The sequence below is a fragment of the Sarcophilus harrisii genome, chromosome 3 (genome assembly GCF_902635505.1).
Source record: "Sarcophilus harrisii chromosome 3, mSarHar1.11, whole genome shotgun sequence".
NCBI classification, from domain to species: Eukaryota; Metazoa; Chordata; class Mammalia; order Dasyuromorphia; family Dasyuridae; genus Sarcophilus; species Sarcophilus harrisii.
The window spans coordinates 357453666-357470043 of NC_045428.1; the positions used below are offsets into that span (position 1 = coordinate 357453666).

The window sequence follows — 16378 nt, forward strand, 5'->3', positions numbered from 1 at the left end:
GCTTATTCCTTCCCTTTTCACTTTTCCCTTCTCACTTTTCAATGAGGTGGGAGAAGTTTCATCATAAATTGAATATGTCTAAAATTTTTCTCTTAAAGCCAATTCTGATGGCAGTAAGATACCCACTATATTCATCCCCTTCCATTCTTTCTCTCAGATATAATAGGTTTCCTTTGCCTCTTTGTGAGATGTAGTACCCCCACTTTACCCTTTTTCTGGTACAATGTCCTTTCCACCTCTAGTTTCTAGAACAAGGTATACATGTATTCTTTATACATCTTTACAGCAGAAATATAGTTCCCAAGATTTCTTTTTTACCTTTTTAGGTTTCTCTTGAGTTCTATATTTGTAGATCAAACTTTTTGTTAAGTTCTGGTTTTTTCATCAAAAATAGGTGAAATTCGCTTATTTTGTTGAATGACCATCTTCTTCCCTAGAAAAAGATGCTCATTCTGGCTGGGTAAGTTATTTTTGGTTGCATACTGAGTTCCTTAGCCTTTTGGAATACCATATTCCAGGCCCTTCGATCTTTTAGTGTGAATGCTGCTAGATCCTGAGTGATCCTTATTGTGGCTCCTTTATATTTGAATTGGGTTTTTCTAGCCGCTTGGAGTATTTTTTCCTTCGTTTGAGGATTCTGGCATTTGGCCACTATATTTCTTGGTGTTTTGATTTTAGGATCCTTTTCAGTAGGTGATCGATGAATTCTTTCAGTGTCTATTTTGTCCTCTGTTTCTATGACTTCTGGGCAGTTCTCTTTGATAATTTCCAGGAGGAATTTCCATGCTGGTCTTTAGCAGGGGTGGAGCCAAGATGGCGGAGAAGGCACACGCAACTTTCTAAGCTCTTCTCATTCCCCTCGTAACCAAATATTTTATCCAGCCTCAGAAATAGCTCTTCAGTGCTTAAATTCATGAAGATCAGAAGCATACAACTTACCAGCTAAAGTCAATCTGGAAGATCACCAGGAAAGGTTTGTCCTGAGGGGCCAGGAACAGACTACCACAGGCAGTGAGAGACTAGCGTCCTGAGCAGACCAGGGGCAGGGGTGATATCTGTGGCTAGAGAAGTTATAGAGACCACTTTGCTATAGGTTACCTGCTCTGCCTTGATTACAAAGCAGTAAACTGGCAGAGAAATTAAAGCCTAAAACAAGAGGGTACTCTAAAAAAACACCAAAACCTAACAAGATCTGGCTGTAACTACTCAAACCCAGAAGTGACTCAGGCAGACTGAAACACAGCCCTGCAGCCACATCCTGTAGTTCAGAGCTTTTGTGGGGGCAGTTACAAACCCGCATGGCAGGGGGACACAGCTTGGGCAGCCTCTAATCAGCACAGTGTGGGGCTCGGCCTGGGGCAATAGCACTTCCCCAACAGGACCGTGCTTCCTGGGGCAGATACACTTCTGGTCCCTGCAAATCCATTCACTGCTCAACTGCTAATACCCACAGCTCCAGGGCAGGATTTGACTTGGGATAGTGAAACTCTCACTGCTCAGCAGCCCCAGAGCAGTTGTTATCTCACACAGCAGGGGTTCTTTGCAGGGCACTTTCCCAGCTTTGCCCTGCAGGCCTGAGTTACTTCCAGGTGGGGAACTCTTCCCAGAGCACCCCAGACCCGATGCTTTTGCAGCCAGCTAGCAGGACAGCTGCCCATCCATACACCTTTCACTGCTCTGCAGAGGATGCTGGTAACCACCTGGCCTTAAAGGCAGACCCTACAGCCTTTAACAAAATGAATAAGAAAATCAAAAGGACAATTGATAGTTTCTATTCAGAAAGAGAACAGCTTTTCAACCCTGAAGAGAGTAATAGCAGACAGTGTCCAGACAATTGTTGGTTCCCAATACAAAAGACTCTCCTATAAAAAACTATTAAAAACCTTAAAAGAGAACTAGAAGAAGATGGGGAAAGGAAAGAGAAGCTATGCAAGAGAGTACAGAAAAGACATATAACTCACTAAAAGAAAAATTTGATAAAGTGGAAAAAGAAAACAACTTCCTGAAATGTGAATTGGAAAAGGTAAAAAAACTCCCAAGAAGTACAGGGAAACAGAATTTGTGAACTGGAGAAAGAAAATAACTCACTAAAAAAATAGTGAAATAGAAAAAAATTCCATAGAGCAAAACGACTCATTTAAAAACTCAATTGGATATATACAAAAAAAAGTAAAAAAAGCTAATGAAGAAAATAACTCACTAAAAATCAGAACTCAACAAATAGAAATGACTGATTCATTGAGACAGGAAGAATTGGTCAAGCAAAACCAAAAAAATGAAAGACTGGAAAAATGTCAAATATTTACTTGGAAAAACAACAGACCTGGAAAATAGATCCAGGAGAATAACCAAGGATCATCGGACTACCCGAAAATTGTGATGTAAAAAAGAGCCTAGATACTATTTTACCAGAAATCATTAAAGAGAACTGCCCAGAAGTAATAGAACTGGAAGGTAAAATAGGCATTGAAAGAATCCATCGAACACCTTCTGAAAAAGACCCCAAAATAAAGACTCCGAGGAATATTGTGGCCAAACTTCAGAATTTTCAGAATAAAGAAAAAATTCTACAAGCAGCCAAGAAAAAACAGTTCAAATACCAAGGTGCCAAAATAAGCATCACACAAGATCTGACTGCCTCAACATTAAAGGATCGAAGGGCCTGGAATTTGATATTCCAAAAGGCAAAAGAACTTGGAATGCAGCCAAGAATAAACTACCCAGCTAAGCTGAGCATTTTTTTCCATGGAAGAAGATGGACATTTAATGAAACAGAGGAATTCCATCTGTTTCTAAAGAAAAAACCAGACTTAAACAAAAAATTTGATCTCCAACAACAGGACTCAAGACAAGTAGAAAAAGGTAAAAGGAACTCTTGAGAACTGTATTTCTGTTGTGGATATACATAAAAAAACCACATGTATAATTTGATTTTACTGATATAGCATAAAAAAGGGAAGTAGAAATGGAAAGGGGATAGTGTCAGAAAAAGGGAAAATAAAAAGAGGGAAACTACATGCAACGATGAGGCAAAGGAAACCTATCATATCTGAGGGAACTTAGAGAGGGGGAGGAACATTGTGCAAATCTTACTCTCATCAGAGTTGGCTCAAAGAGGAAATAATTGACACATTTGTTTTACAGAGAATCTTCTCTCACCTCATTAAAAAGTGGGAGAGGAAAAGGGAAAAGGAAAAGAGTAATAAGGGAAGGGTACAAGAAAGGGGAAGGGATTCAAAGGGAGGAGGGAGGGATACTAAAGAGGTAAAGCTAGGTAACGCAAATGTGGGACCAATAAGTTTAATACTAAGGAAGGGGGAAGGAGGATAAGAAAAGAAAAGCATAATCTGGAGATATTAGTATGGCAGGAAATACAGAATTAGTAATTTTAACCATAAATGTGAATGGGATGAACTCCCCCATAAAGAGGAGGCGGATAGCAGACTGGATCAAAAGTCAGAACACTACAATATGTTATTACAGGAAACATATTTAAAACAAGGAGATACATACAGGGTAAAGATAAAAGGCTAGAGTAGAATCTATTATGTGTCAGGTGAAGTCAAAAAAGCAGGGGTAGCCATCCTTATCTCAGATCAAGCAAAAGCAAAAATTGATCTAGTTAAAAGAGATAAAGAAGGATACTATATTTTGCTAAAAGGTACTATAGACAATGAAGCAGTATCAGTATTGAACATATATGCACCAAGTGGTATAGCATCAAACTTCCTAAAGGAGAAGTTAAGAGAGTTACGAGAAGAAATAGACAGCAAAATTATAATAGCAGGAGATCTCAATCTTGCACTCTCAGATATAGATAAATCAAATCACAAAACAAATAAGAAAGAAATTAAAGAGGTAAATAAAATATTAGAAAAATTAGGCATGATAGATCTCTGGAAAGAACTGAATTGTGCCAGAAAGGAGTATACTTTCGTCCCAGCAATTCATGGAATCTACACAAAAATTGACCATATATTAGGACATAAAGACCTCAAAATTAAATGCAGGAAGGCAGAAATAGTAAATGCTTTCTTTTCAGATCACAGTGCAATAAAAACTACATTCAACAAAAAGTTAAATGTAAATTATAAATCAAAAAGTAATTGGAAACTAAATAATTTTATCTTAAAGAATGATTGGGTGAAACAGCAAATTATAAAAACAATAACTTCACTCAAGATAATGACAACGATGAAACATCATACCAAAATTTGTAGGATACAGCCAAAGTGGTAATAAGGGGCAACTTTACATCCTTAGAGGCTTACTTGAACAAAATAGAGAAAGAGAAGGTCAATGAATTGGGCTTGCAACTTAAAAAGCTAGAAAAAGACCAAATTAAAAACCCCAATCAATTACTAAACTTGAAATTCTAAAATTAAAAGGAGAAATTAATAATATTGAAAGTAAAAAAACTATTGAACTAATAAATAAAACTAAGAGTTGGTTTTATGAAAAACCAACAAAATTGATAAACCTTTCGTAAATCTGATTAGAAAAAAGGAGAGAGAAAAATCAAATTAGTAGTTTTAAAAATGAGAAGGGAGAACTTTCCACCAATGAAGAGGAAATTAGAGAAATAATAAGGGACTACTTTGCTCAACTTTACGTCAATAAATTTGATAACCTAAGGGAAATGGATAACCACTTCCAAAAATATAGGCTTCCCAGATTATCAGAGGAGGAAGTAAATTGCTTAAATACTCCCATTTCAGAAAAATAAATAGAACAAGCTATTAATCAACTCCTTAAAAAAAATCCCCAGGACCAGATGGATTTACATGTGAATTTTACCAAACATTCAAAGAGCAAATAGTCCCAATGCTTGATAAACTATTTGAAAAAATAGGGAATGAAGAAGTCCTAACAATTTCCTTTTATGACACAGACATGGTGTATTGATACCTAAACCAGGTAGGTTGAAAACAGAGAAAGAAAATTATAGACCAATCTCCCTAATGAATATTGATGCCAAAATCTTAAATAAAATATTAGCAAAAAGAGTACAGAAAATCATCCCCTGATAATACACTACGATTAAGTAGGATTTATACCAGGAATGCAGGGCTGGTTCAATATTAGGAAAATTATCAGTATAATTGGCCATATTAATAGTCAAATTGACAAAAACCATATGATCATCTCAATAGATGCAGAAAAAGCATTTGATAAAATCCAACATCCATTCCTAATAAAAAACACTTAAAAATATAGGAATAAATGGACTTTTCCTTAGAATAACCTGTAGCATCTATTTAAAACCAGCAGTAAGCATCATATGTAATGGGGACAAGCTGCAACCATTCCCAATAAGATCAGGAGTGAAACAAGGTTGCCCACTATCACCATTACTATTTAATATTGTATTAGAAATGCTATCTTTGGCAATAAGAGATGAGAAAGAGATTAAAGGAATAAGAATAGGCAATGAGGAAACCAAATTATCACTCATTGCTGATGATATGATGGTATACTTAGAGAACCCCAGAGATTCTACTAAAAAGTTATAAGAAAGAATCCACAATTTTAGCAAAGTTGCTGGTTATAAAATAAACCCACATAAGTAATCAGCATTCTTATATATCACCAACAAAATCCAACATTCAGAGTTACAAAGAGAAATTCCATTTAAAGTAACTACTGATAGTATAAAATATTTGGAAATCTATCTGCCAAGGGAAAATCAGAAACTTTATGAGCGAAACTACAAAACACTTTCCACACAAATTAAGTCTGATCTAACCAATTGGTAAAATATTAAATGCTCTTGGATTGGGTGAGCAAATACAATAAAGATGACAACATTACCTAAACTAATCTATTTATCTAGCACTATACCAATCAGACTTCCCAAAAACTATTTTGATGATCTAGAAAAAATAACAACAAAGTTCATATGGAAAAACAAAAGGTCAAGAATTTCAAGGGAATTAATGAAAAAAAAAATCAAATGAAGGTGGCCTAGGTGTACCAGATCTAAAATTATATTATAAAGCAGCGGTTACTAAAACCATCTGGTATTGGCTAAGAAATAGACTAGTTGATCAATGGAATAGGTGAGGTTCAAAGGACAAAACAGCCAATAACTTTAATTATTTAATGTTTGACAAACCCAAAGATCCCAGCTTTTGGGATAAGAATGAATTATTTGACAAAAATTGCTTGGAAAATTAGAAATTAGTATAGCAGAAACTAGCCATTGACCCACACTTAATACCAGACACCAAGATAAGGTCAAAATAGATTCATGATCTGGGCATGAAGAATGAGATTATAAATAAATTGGAAGACCATAGGATAGTTTACCTCTCAGACTTGTGGAAGAGGAAGGAATTTATGACCAAAGAACTAGAGATCACTATTGACTACAAAATAGAAAATTTTGATTATATCAAATTGAAAAGTATTTGTACAAACAAAACTAATGCAAGCAAGATTAGAAGTGAAACAATAAACTGGGAAAACATTTTTACATTCAAAGGTTCTGATAAAGGACTCATTTCCAAAATATATAGAGAACTGACTCTTATAAGAAATCAAGCCATTCTCCAATTGATAAATGGTCAAAGGATATGAACAGACAATCTTCATATGATGAAATTGAAACTATTACCACTCATATGAAAGAGTGTTCCAAATCACTATTGATCAGAGAAATGCAAATTAAGACAACTCTGAGATACCACTACACACCTGTCTTATTGGCTAGAATGATAGGGAAAGATAATGTGGAATGTTGGAGGGGATGTGGGAAAACAGGGACACTGATACATTGTTGGTGGAATTGTGAACACATCTAGCCATTCTGGAGAGCAATTTTGAATTATATTCAAAAAGTTATCAAACTGTGCTTACCCTTTGATCCAGCAGTGTTTCTACTGGGTTTATATCCCAAAGAGATACTAAAGAAGGGAAAAAGACCTGTATGTGTCAAAATGTTTGTGGCAGCCCTCTTTGTAGTGGCTAGAAGCTGGAAAATGAATGGATGCCTATCAATTGGAGAATGGTTGAGTAAATTGTGGTATATGAATGTCATGGAAAATTATTGTTCTGTAAGAAATGATCAGCAGGATGAATACAGAGAAGATTGGCGAGACCTACATGAACTGATGCTGAGTGAAATGAGCAGAACCAGGAGATCATTATATACCTCAACAATGATACTGTATGAGGATGTATTCTGATGGAAGTGGATTTCTTCAACAAAGAGAAGATCTAACTTAGTTTCAATTGATGAAAGATAGACAGAAGCAGCTATACCCAAAGAAAGAAAATTAGGAAATGAATGTAAACTGCTTGCATTTTTGATCTTCTTCCCAGGTTATTCATACCTTCTAAATCCAATTCTCCCTGAGCAACAAGAGAATGTTCAGTTCTGCACACATAGATTGTATCCAAGATCTACTGTAACCTATATAACATGTATAGGACTGCTTGCCATCTAGAGGAGAGGGTGGAGGGACAGAGGGGAAAAATCGGAACAGGAGTGAGTGCAAGGGATAATGTTGTAAAAAATTACCCTGGCATGGGTCCAATTAATAAAAAGTTATTAAAAAAAAGATAATTTCCTGGAAAATAGTGTCCAGGCTCTTTTTTTCATCATATATTTATGGGAGTCCAATAATTCTCAGATTGTCTCTCCTAGACCTATTTTCTAGGTCTGTTGTTTTCCCAAGAAGGTATTTCACATTTTTCTCTGTTTTTTGATTTTTTGGTTTTGCTTGACTGATTCTTCTTGTCTCCTCAAGTCATGCAATTCCATTTGTTCGATTCTGATTTTCAATGAAGTATTTTCTTCATTCACTTTTTTTATATTTTCTAATTGTCCAATTGAGTTGTTTTGTTCTATGGAATTTTTTTCCATTTCACCAATTTTGTTTTTTGGAGAGCTATTTTCTGATTCCAGTTCACTAATCCTATTTTTCAAAGATTTGATTTCTTTATCCTCTCTGTCTTTAAATGAGTGGGATGACTTCTCCAGACTCTCTTTCCAAGCCTCCTTCCTTTCCCATTTTTCTTCTAACTCTCTTGTGAGAGCCTTTTTAATTTCTTCTATGAGATTCATCTGTGCTGAGGAACAGATAATCTCCTCCTTTGGGAATTCATCTGGAGACAGTCTGTTTTTAGTCTCCTCAGGGTTTAGCATCTGCTCTCTGTCCATATAGAAACTGTCAATGGTTAAGGTCCTTTTCAATTTTTTGCTCATTGTGTCAGAGAAGAATCAGAGACAAACTAGCAAAGAAACAAAGAAAAAAACCCCAAATGGAATCTGCTTTTTTCTGGGGAAGGGGCTAGGTGGTGTTACCAAGCTTCCTCTACAGACTGCGGGGGGCAGCAGCGAGCCACTAGCAGGACTGTGCTGCGCCTGGGCTCTGAGACTCTGAGAGTGTGCTGAGATGCTGTGAGGGAGGGGTGGCCAGGTTCTGAGAGACTCCAGCTGTTTGGGGTTGTATTCTTCACCTCTGGTGTTTTTAGCTTCTCTGCTGGGCTACTGACTTGCTGCCAGGGCAAAGTATCCAATCCTATAGCAAAGCTCTCCCCACAGAGACGGCTGAGATCACACCCCAACTCCCTCCTGTCTGTTCAGCTGTGAGCTGCCTGCAGAGCTCTCGCTGCCGCTGCCTGCCCTCAGCCTGTGCCCAATCTAAAACCGTCCCTGCTCTCCAGCAAAAACAGACCTTTTCTGTCGAATCTCAAGGATGTCTTGTCTTGGTAACTATTTGTGGGTTTTTTCAGTCAAGTATTAATTCAGAGGCTTGTCATAAAATGAATTCTGAGAGAAAACGCGGAGCTTACACAGCTTTGTGCCTCCTCTCCACCATCTTGGCTGGAAGTCCTATCAGAGAGATTTATTGCAAAATAAAATTTCCCCAAGTTTTCTGCTTTCCTTCTAATTTTCATTGCATTAGGTTTATCTGTCAAAAAATTTAATTGTATATAATCAAAATAATCTACATTTTATTTTGTAATGCTGTCTTTGTTTCCAAATTCTTCCCCTATCCATAAGTCTGATTAATAAACTATTCTTTGATGTCTTGATTTGCTGGTGGTATCCCTCTTTATGTGTAATTCACTTACCTCTTGTTCTCTGCCAACTTTCTTACTCTTTGGGTAGTGAGGATCCAGGTGAAACCTCTTCAGGAAGGCTTGCCAGTACTTGTTACAGTTAAATTGCCTGGCAGGCCTTGAATCTTTATTTTCCTAATAAAGAAAAGTTTATCAAAGTTATCAAAATCTTATCAAACCTTATAAACAATAAAGAGAACCTTATTCAAATCAAAGAGTAGTAAAAGGACATTTTAATGAGAATTCAAGCCAACTTAAAATCATTAAAATGAGACTATTATGAACTGATATTACTGGGAAGGGTTTCCTCTCTCTCCCCTCCCTCTGGAAAGATTTCTGAAGGAGATAATACTTTTTTTTTTTCAGTAACTCTTCCATGGCAGAACTGATTAAAGTGCCAGAGAGGCATTGGATTAACTTCTTAAGAGTTTAGTCCAAATAAGAAAGATAACATCGAGTTCAAAAACACAGAGTCTACAAATGTTACAGGGAGTAAACAATGTAAAATAAAGAGAAGAGCTAATGTCCAACAGTCGAAATTAGCAAACACATAAGGGAAATCCTACTGACACATCTATGCAAATTTTTCTTTAATCTCTCCACCTCAGTGGAGATTATTTTGCAAACTTTAAAGAGCAAGCACCACCAAAAGAAACTTTCTCCCCTCCCATGATGGCAGAGGTGAGAGCTTCAATATTGTCTACAATTTCATACTTTTTTTCGTATTTTCAATGCATTGAGGGTGTTTGGGCTGATTAGTTTTTCTCTCAACTATCTCTTATTATTATTTTTTTCTTATAAAGTGTATGAAAGATCACTGTGAAGGAGAAAAACAGAAGAAATTATGATTTTCAAAATCAAAAGCTCTCAAGTAAAGTTTTTCCTTTTCCTATTGAAAAAAGGGGAAATTTCAGGAGTACCAACAAGAGATGATAGGAGCAAGAACCAAAATAATTAATACTGGTGTGTGAATAGAGAAAGGAATAAACAGAGATATGGAAGAGGTAGAAGTGACAAGATTAACTGATATGATTGGAAAAAGTAATTTTGATGTGTAGTAGATGAGAAGCATGAGAAGATATTAATGCATTTTGTCTGGAAAAGATGTAGTTGGATCTACAGATTTGAAAATTTTCTATACATATTTTCATTCATTGGCAACTGAAAAGATCAGCAAGAAAGAAGATGTGGAGATAGCCAATTACGTGGGGAACAATAGTGGAGAACACACAATCTTATTGGTAGAGCATGATGTTATAGAGGGTGAAATTAAAGAGGGAAAGGGAACAGTGCCTTGGAGGACAGAACCATGCGTGTAGACACGGCCTGTATGTAGATTCTAGCAAAAGAGAATCAGATCCACTGAAAAAACACAGGAGAAGCCACAGGGGCCCAATGGCACAAATATTGAGAGAGGAAAGCCCATTTCAAAATCTCCAGAGAGATTAAAGAAGAACAGAGAAAGTCTCTAAATTTAAGACAGAAGTCACCATAGATCATTTGAAAATTACACCTTCCTTCTGTCAGCAATGACACAATCAAAGATTTCAGAGCAGCCTAAGTAAACCTTGATGAAGTGATTCAAAATACAGTAACGAGGATATTCACTAATACAAAATTAAAGGAAATGAAAACAAAAGGGTAAGATTGCCATTCTCTTATTGTGTTGAAAACCATAGCTTTAGCCTACAAAACAGAAAATTAAACATGGTTCCTCTACCCAGTAGACACACTGAGATCAACAGATACAAAAGGTTTTATTTTCTGTCAGATGTTGAACTATTTATTGATGAAGAATATATGGATTTATATATTTGTATATGTTTGTGCATATATATGTGCATATATGTATATGCCACACCCCTATATATGTTTGTAGAGGGCTGAAACTCCAAAAAGGTGTGCTTGAATCAGACAACTGAAAAGTTAAGGCTAAGGCTAATTACCTACTCAATATGAGACAATGACTCTATTAGCATATGTTTGGATAAATGGCTCTTCTTCCTGTTGGTACTTGCTGAAAGTTTGGTGTCCTACTTGGCAGCAGGACAAGGAGGAGAGAGGCTAGTGACACTGCAATCCAGGATCCAGGATTTTGCTTGGCTGCCTCCTTCACTTCTTCCCCTAAAAACTAAGGACTTTAATTCATCCTGATTCTGGCTGACCCTGAAGTCCTCCAGGTGCCTAGCCCGTGCTTTACATATATGTATACACACACACATGTATTTTTGCTTCACTAGGAAGTGACTCAATGGTGAAAGGATGGGTATGAGGTCTTGAGACTGGAACTTATAACTATATTTGCATTCAACTTTGTAAATTACTGCCTATCAAAATAATTGATATGTGGAACTCACATTGTTTTCTGGTGTTTAGAATTGTTGAAGGTAAGAAAAGTGATTGTAAGAAATAGTCCTTTTTGGGGGCAGCTAGATGGCGCAGTGGATACAGTACCAGGAGGACCTGAGTTCAAATCTGACCTCAGACAATTGACACTTACAAATTGTGTGACCCTGTGCAAGTCACTTAACCCCAGTGGCCTAAACAAAACAAAAAGAAAGAAAGAAAGAAAGAAAGAAAGAAAGAAAGAAAGAAAGAAAGAAAGAAAGAAATATTCCTTTTGGAAACAATAGTGAACATATGATTACAAGTACCACTCGCAAACACTAATATCATATTAGTGCTGAAAATGAATTTCTTCTCTAATTCTGAATTCCTAAGAACATGGGATTTCCATTGTATCTGTGGCAGTTTAACTTTGTTTGTGAAACAAAACAAAGTTTTGAAAGTCTCGCAGAACTCCCAGCAAGCCCCATGCTACAGACATTGCTTTGAGATCCTTTCTGAATTCTCCTCACTATAATCCAGAGTTTTTAGGAGAGTGCACAGAAGCCAGCCCTAAACAAATCCTTAAAGAATTCAAATGAGAAAAATGCCCAGTAATTGGACAAACTTACTGTTTTGTTTCTCTCCTCCTCCATTGCCCCCATATTCATGAGCTCTGAAAAACAAAACCATGAGAGTATGTCTTTTAAGTGAGAAGAGTATTTACTTGGTTATCAAGAATCTGGGATTGTATCCCAGTTATTTCATTGATAAAAGTTGAGTGAATCGGGTGTACTGAATTCATTATTAACAACTTATTTTTCTCTTGTGACCCCTTTAATATTTTGTCCTATTGTTAGTGTTTACTAGATTATTGCCTATGATTTTATTATGTCTCTAATTTGTAGAGCTCACATTCATTCACTAAGATGTCTCTAGAATTTTCCTTATATAAACTGATTTCAGTTCATGATATCATTACAGTTTGAGCTACATATAGAATTTTGTCAGCCAGTGTCAATTTTCCAGGTTGTTGAGGGATTTCCAAGCTTTTGAAGTGACACAAGAATACTACAAGAAAGGCCATTTAAACATAACCTTCCTTTTTTCATGTTTGTAGCCTACAAACGTTCAAGTTGGTTCATTCCCATTTAAAAGATGGCAGCCCCAATATTTTTAACTTTTGTAATTTGATTAGAATATTACCAGCATTTTCTAGGGGATTCTAACTTTCTTAAACCCACTGGGGGGTTCATGAATGTCCCTGGCTGTCCAGAAAGAACCCAGACTTGAAGCATCACTAATTAAATTTTCCAGATCATCAACAAATAAATTTTCCATATTTTCCTCCTCCTGAGTAGAAGTTTCTATCTCTAAAGCTTCTCCTGGGTTCTTCTCAGAACAACAACAACAAAAAAGGTTTTAGAAGGCAGAAGTAAAATAAATTTCTAAAAAAATTCAAGTTAAAATTGCTGAAATCAATAAACTGAGAACATGCGGAACTAATGCCCTGATGAATTACTCCCCCAGCCAAAAAAGATTTTTTAGAGATAAGTTATATCTTGAACACCCCTTTCTTTTTTTTTTTTAAATTTAATAGCCTTTTATTTACAGGATATATACATGGGTAACTTTACAGCATTAACAATTGCCAATCCTCTTGTTCCAATTTTCCCTCTTTCCCCCCACCCCTCCCTAGATGGCAGGATGACCAGTAGATTTAAATATATTAAAATATAAATTAGATACAAATAAGTATAACATGACCAAAACTTTTTTGATGTACAAAAAGAATCAGACTCTGAAAATATTGTACTTAACTTGTGAAGGAAATCAAAAATCAGGTGTATAAATATAAGGATTAAGAATTCAATGTAATGGTTTTTTAATTCATCTCCCAGAGTTCTTTTTCGGGGCTAAGCTAGTTCAGTTCATTTTACTGTCCATTGAAAATTTGGTTGATCCGTTCGGGAATGGCCTGGTCCATCAGAACTGGTCCATCATATAGTATTGTTGTTGAAGTATTAATGATCTCCTGGTCCTCTCATTTCACTCCATCAGGTTTGTGTAAATCTCTCCAAGGCCTTTCTGGGGTTATCCTGTTTATTTCTTTACAGAACAATTTTCCTTATTCATATACCACAATTTATTCAGCCATTCTCCAACTGATGGACATCCATTCGGTTTCCAGTTTTCCACTAAAAAGGCCAAACATTCGTGCACATACAGGTCCCTTTCCCTTCTTTATAAATTCTCTTTGGGATATAAATCCCAGTAGTTTAAACTCTGGATCAAAGGGTATGCCGGTTTTGATAACTTTTTTGAGCTAGTTGAACACCCCTTTCAAAACAAGAACATCAAATTTTGACATTGGACCTTGAGCAACAATGTAATAGAAGCAAGAAAGAACTCATATGTTCAGGAAAAATTCAGGCAACGTTAACGACAAAATGCAGAAAATAATTCTAATTGACAAAGCTGAAGGAATTTTACTTTCCTCTGCTTCACACTGAAGAATTTTTTTGCAAAATTTAACAACAACAAAGGCCCTCAATGGAGATGAAAAAGAGACTCTCTTCCTCCTCTCATCATTTTTGAAAGTAAGATGTAAGAAAGGTATTTTTCCTTTTCCAACCTCTTTCCAATTGTATTGATGGTTTTTGACCCTCTTCTCTTTTTGTATTAAAATGTTTTTCATCAAAATGTTTGTCTTAAAGGGTGTCAAGGGTTTTGATAAATAAAACAATTTGTGGTATTTTTTTAAAAAAGATAATTCATTAATAAGTTCATTTATTTTTAAAAAAATATTTAACTCAATAGTACGAGGAATAAATTGGGAATCCAGGGTAAATAATTATTCTGTGACAACAAGAATAAATCAAATTTAACCAATATTTTTTGGTAATTGATATCAATTAAAAAAATTAAGTGGTGAAGGGGTAAGAAGATGATCAGGACAAATCGGGCTGAGGAAGGCAATTCCTCAATTGGAAGTAGCAAAAATTCAAAAGTGTCAAAGTTTTGGGGAAGAAAATTTTTTATGTTGAAATCTGAGAGCCAGTTGATTAATTGATTGGGTCTAAATCTCAAGGGAACAGGATCTGCCTGGATCCCAAAAGATTTATGGTCTTCTGTAGAGAGATAATCCTTACACCCCCAAAGGTCGCTGATGAGGATCTGAAAAAAGGTAGTGTAAAAAAAGTTTATGTGAGCCAGAAATGCAATCAATCTGATTGAATGGGAAATGGAAGGTAGTGAACCAGGCAATTATAAGTATATATTGAGCAGGAAGGACAGCGGAGAAGACTTTTTGAAACATGGAAAAGAAGGGAATCTTGTTGTGGAAGGAGAATAACTCTAATATGTCGAGATAGTTGAGAGGAAAAAACTACAAAGCCTGAAAAAAGGCCAAAATTCAACAATTAAAAAGACTTTAAGGGTTGAAAGAAAAATAAGAAAAAAAGGGCTGGCATCATTATAAGACAAGCTACTACATAAAATTCTTATCAACACTCCTTGTAGTTTAAAATGAAAAAGGACAAAAGGCTCAGATAATCAAAACCTTAGAAAAGAAATGGAACCAGAAGACCATATAAAAGGAAGCAGAGAACACCAATGAGTATGGGAAAGATGTCTTTCTGAGAAAAACTTGCAAAATCCTTCAAAACAGTGAGGAACAAGGTAGGTTTAGAAGAATCCTGCCTCAATTTAACATGATAATTTCTCTTGGCTACCTTTAATATAGAAAAAGAATCAAATATCATGTACAATGGAAGCAAATATCATGATATTATATGAAGTGGTTAGAGAAGATAGGCTGTTTATATGGTATTGAAGGAACTTAAACACCAACATTTGGCCTTATGTAAGAAAGGTCATTCAAAAACCCTACCCTTTGAATCATGGCTCCACTCTTTGGCACCTCTATTTCTAAAAATATCAAAGACAAGAAAAAGGTTCCATATATACATTCCAGGCTTTGTTAAATAAATTACATGCCAATTGATTATATTAACAGTGTAGAACATGAAGAAAAGGTGATATATCTAGAGAGTTAAGAAGCCTTTCTTGACCATTTATCTCCTGTCTCATTCACTGTGCTGAACTTGATGGATACAAAGAAAGGCAAAAACAGTCAGCTACCCTCAAGGAGCTCACAGAAAACTGTTAAATCACACATTAAGAAGTATTCAAAGAAAATGTTTAAGCCGTACATTTGTAGAGCAGCTTGGCTAAACTTTGATCAAGTGTTGAGGAATGAAGTACTAAGAATAAGGAGACTATTGAATACTGCAAGCTTGTCATTCTCATGATAATCAAATTGAAAAAAGCTGAACTTCAGCCTAGAAAACAAGAAATGAAATATAGTTCTTTCCATGGGGTAGAAAAGTTGTAGGCTACAAATGTAGAATGTTCTGTCAGATGCAATGATGTTGGCTGCTATTGCTGCACTCTTTATCAAGCATCTCTGTATATATGCGTGCATAGCTACATGTATCTTTCCATTACAGGGAACTGTTGCTCAGTTGTGAGAATATACATTTGGAAATAATAAGTTTATTAAAACAGAATACTTCAATAAATTTCATAAACCTTTCCATCTCCCAACATGGCAAACCCCTTTCCTCAAAAAACAAAAGCCATGTTACCAATTTCAAGCGATTTACTTGCAGAATATAGAGCCCTGGGCAGAGAGAACTGATTGAAATGTTCTTTGAAGAATGGAGAATAAAAAGGAGCACACTCTTTTTATGTCCTGTATAGATGCTTCACATAATACCTTGACTTTGGGGTTGTGAAGAAAACCTTTATTTTATCCTCTCTTAGAAGATCATTGCTAAATTTCTCCCTTGTCTCAAGAGTGTTCACTTCCAATGAGAATACTAGAAACCAAAACACAATCACTTTTGTGTTCATGTCTACCGACTAAAATAGTGGGAAAAACTGATTAGGCAATTGTATGCTTTCAAAAACCTTGTTTGTC

At 35.8% G+C, this 16378-nt stretch overlaps 1 long non-coding RNA gene across 1 annotated transcript in view; it reads right to left on the bottom strand.

Annotated features, from left to right (window-relative positions):
- The window catches only part of LOC116422420, a 40408-nt gene that overhangs the window by 5941 nt on the left and 18089 nt on the right, over window positions 1–16378 (bottom strand). Inside the window, exons 4-5 of the long non-coding RNA XR_004233046.1 lie at window positions 12027–12070; window positions 9082–9204 (exon numbers count right to left, since the gene is read on the bottom strand). This is a non-coding gene — a long non-coding RNA (uncharacterized LOC116422420). The remainder of the gene's footprint in view (window positions 1–9081; window positions 9205–12026; window positions 12071–16378) is intronic.